This window comes from Panthera uncia, chromosome C2, assembly GCF_023721935.1.
Source record: "Panthera uncia isolate 11264 chromosome C2, Puncia_PCG_1.0, whole genome shotgun sequence".
Taxonomy (NCBI): domain Eukaryota; kingdom Metazoa; phylum Chordata; class Mammalia; order Carnivora; family Felidae; genus Panthera; species Panthera uncia.
Window position 1 is genome coordinate 117,183,723 of NC_064810.1, and position 3,989 is coordinate 117,187,711.

Genomic DNA, 3,989 nt, shown 5'->3' on the forward strand with positions numbered 1-3,989 from the left:
GAGCAAAGCCAGTACCAGGCACAGGAAGGTTTCTGTGCTATACATAGGCAGAAGGATTAATTCATAGCCAAAGCTGAGGGTAGCTCCCAACCCCTCCCAGCTAGATAGTCTGGGAAATTGAGAGTTGCCTGGAGTGACCCTTCCCCTTTCCTTGTTCCAGACAAGGGAGCTGGAACATAGGCCTACCTGCTGTGGCTCCCTGTCCCACCTGACCAGAAGAGCTGGCAAGGATGCCTGGGAGCTGTGTGCTGCAGTAGTGCTTAAGCTGAGACATAGGTAGGCAGAACCAATAGTTTTCAGAGCAAAGCCAGTGGCCCTTTCCAGCCAGGGAATTTGGGGCATAGGTTGGCTTGAGTTAAGACAACAAAGAGCTTTGCCAGTTTTACAGCTGCTTCTCCCACTATGCCCATATAGAGAAACTAAATTTAGCCCCACTTATCGCTGCATATAGCCTCAAGCCTGCCTAACCAAGGAACCCAACCAGAGCACACGGTAAGCTGTAGAGTCTATCCAATAGCCCTGCTTACAGTGACACTTGAACAGAGAGCCATCTGTGACTTTCCCTGTCTGCAAAGAAGAATTGGTGGCCTCAGCTGACAAGCAAATTTAGTGCACACTTTTGCCTGATTTGGGTCCCCAAACAATGAGCTGTACAAGCCCTAAGTCCCATCCTGCTGACCAGTCAGGGAAGGAAAGATAATTCATAGCCTCATCTATTAATGAATATAGTACCCAGACCTAACCATCTAGTAAGTGTGAACAGAGAATCTAGGCAGTCATGGAACCCATCCTACAACCTCACTTGGGTAGTGAACCAAAAAAGCAGCCCTATTCAACTGTTCTCACCCAGTGGCACTACCATCTCCATCCCTGGCCTCAGAACTTGCACAGTTGCCTCACCCCAAAATAAATCATAATCGCAGGCCCCACCTACCCAAGAACATTACCAGTATACATGTCCAGAAACTCAAACTGTTGACTGTTTGAATTTGACTGTTTGGAGACCTGTCTCTGCCAAAACAAACCTGTAAAGTCTGGAAGAGGAACCGGATTACTTAAATACACAGATAGCAACATAAGGAATCAAGGATCACAAAAAGTAGGTAAATATGACACCAACAAAATAAACTAATAAAGCTCTAATAGATGATTTTAAAGAAATGGAGATATATGGACTATAAGACAAAGAATTCCGAATAATTTTCTTAAAGAAGTCTAGTGAATTCCAAGAACACACAGACAACTAAACAAAATTAGGAAAACAAAGCATGAACAAAATGAAAAGTTTGACTAAGCAATAGAATTGAAAGAAAGAAGGAAAGCAAGAAAAAAGAAAAAGAAAGAAAGAAAGAAAAAAAAATTCTAGAGCTGAAAAATATAATACTGGTGCATGGGAAGATGGCTGAGCAGGTATCCAAGTCTATGCTCTTTGTGTCTGGGTAACATGTCAGTCACCCATTGCAGAATAAGTTTTCAGAAAACTTGTAACTGATCAAAAGCTTTCAGATAATTGGAGGATAGAAAATGCAGTGACATCTACATATGAAATAGCAAACCCTCCCAATTATGGAGGGCACAATTAAATAAAAAAGCATATTATTCCCATCAGTCTGTGGGGTTAACATTGCCTGGCAGGTTACCAAAGAAGACTTTGCTACATCTGATTATATACTACATATGGATGAAAGCAATCTGAGATACTTGAATAGGAAAAGAAATGCAAATCTAAAATTGAACTACTTGAGAGTTATCCACAAAAACAATTTATTATTGAAACAATTTATTATTTATTATGGGAATGAGTCTGACTTTGAGACTATCTACTAGCAGTGTGTGAGGTGCTACAGAGCCTTCTTGGAGAAAGCCTGCTAATGTCATTACCATTTCTCCCTACAGCCTCATGGTGAGCGCCATAGTCTTCACAGTTAGGCCACAGTTGTTTCTTCAGTTGACTCACTGTTTCTTATCTTAAAAAAATAATTATAGATAGAAATCAGCTTTTGTGTTTGGCAGACAAATAAATAAAAATGTTTGATCCAGAACAACAACAACAAAAAATTTTAAAGCATCAATAGAAAGGAGAATTATCTACAAGGGAATCCCGATAAAGCTATTAGTAAATTTTTCAACGGAAATATTTGAGGCCAGGAGAGAATGGGATGACATATTCAAAATGTTAAAAGGAAAAAAAAAAAAAACCTGTCAACCAAGAATACTATACCCAGTGAAGCTATTCTACAGAAATGAAGGAGGGATAAAGACTTTCCCAGAAAACCAAAAGCTGACGGAGTTCATTACCACTAGACCTGCCATACAAGAAATGCTAAAAGGAGTTCTTTGAATGGAAATAAAAAGAGGCTAGCTAACATCATAAAAACATAAAAAATTAGTGTAAAGGTCACTGGTTATGGAATATATAGTCAAGGGTAGATTCTGTAATTTGTAATTGTGGTATGTAATTTACTTACAACAATGGTTTAAAGTTAAGAAAATAAATATAATAAAAATGTCCATAACTGGAATAATCTCTTATTAATTATACACTACAAAAATATGTAAGTTGTAACAACAATAGCCTAAAATGTGAGAGGGAGAAGTAAAAGTATAAAGTATACGATGAAGTATTATAATTTTAAGATATTTTATGTAAGCCTCATGGTCATCACAAGGGAAAAACCTATAACAATGATAGATTTTTAAAAAGAAGGAAGAAAAAGATGGAGAAAGAGAAGGAGAAGAAATCAAAGCATATGGATACCAAAGGACATCAAAACATGAACAAAGATAGCAGGATAAGGAACATTGAACAATGGATATACAAAATAACCAGAAAACAATTAACAAAATGGCAGTAGTAGTCTTTACCTATCAATAATTATTTTAAATATAAATAGATTAAATTCTCTAATCAAAAGACATAGAATGGGTGAATGGACAAAAAACAATATCCAATGAAATACTACTTACAAGAGATTCACTTTATTTTCATTATTATTTTTTAATATATATTTTTTTACTTTTAAGTGATTCTCGGTTTACAGAGAAGTTGCAGAGATGGTGCAGAGGGCTCCTGTACTCCTTGCTCAGTTCCTGCTTATGCTAGCATCTCAGGTTTCCACAGTACTTTTGCCCAAACTATGGAAGCAGCATTGGTCCATTGCCTGATGCAAGGCTTTATCCCCCAGGCATCCTTCTCAGGTCTGGTCCAACCAGGCCTACCTTACATGTCGCAGTTCTGAACCTGCTCAGGGCTGTCAGAGTTTGTCAGTGAGCCTCATTCAAGGTCTATTTGATGTAAGATAAGGTTCTGGGCTTTCAGGTAGAAGACCACAAGGATGACTGTTCTCATCAAATCATAGGGGGAGCATGCAATATCTTGTCTAGAATTCTGGCCTGTGGCACATTTGCAGCCATAGTGGATCCATTATTTCTCCAAAAGGTGTGAGCTTTCTTGAGAGAGTGGTGGTCTTGTGTCTCCTGTATTTTTCTCTTAGGAAGGAAATGAGGGCCCTGCAGGTGAGGTGGTTGGTATTGTTTGCAGTTGGAGGGAAGGTTGGTATGTGCAGACTTTCAGTGGTGCCAGCTGTCATTGCATCCTGTTCCTATTCTTGGGCTCCTGGGTGTTGCTTCACTTTAGCCTTAAAGACAGACATAGACTGAGAGTGAAGGAATGAGAAAAGTTGTTCAAGCAAATGGTAACCAAAAAAAAAAAAAAAAAAAAAAAAAAAAAAAGGCAGGGGTAGTTATATCAGATAAAATAGATTTTAAACTAAAAATAGTAAAAAGAGACAAGATCATTACATGATAATAAAGTGGTCAGTTCATCAAGAGGATATAACAATTGTAAATATATATGTGCCCAAAACCTGAGCACCTAAGTATATAAAGCAAAACTAACCAAAAAGAGAAATGATAATAGTAGAGTACTTTAATTCTTCACACTATACAATGGATAGACCATCCAGACAGAATCAATGAAGAAAGAGCAG

General features: G+C 37.9%; 1 pseudogene; it reads left to right on the forward strand.

Moving 5' to 3' along the window:
* The first annotated feature begins 282 nt into the window (after positions 1-282).
* LOC125921968 (low molecular weight phosphotyrosine protein phosphatase-like) lies at positions 283-3,135 on the forward strand (annotated as a pseudogene).
* Positions 3,136-3,989: the final 854 nt, after the last annotated feature.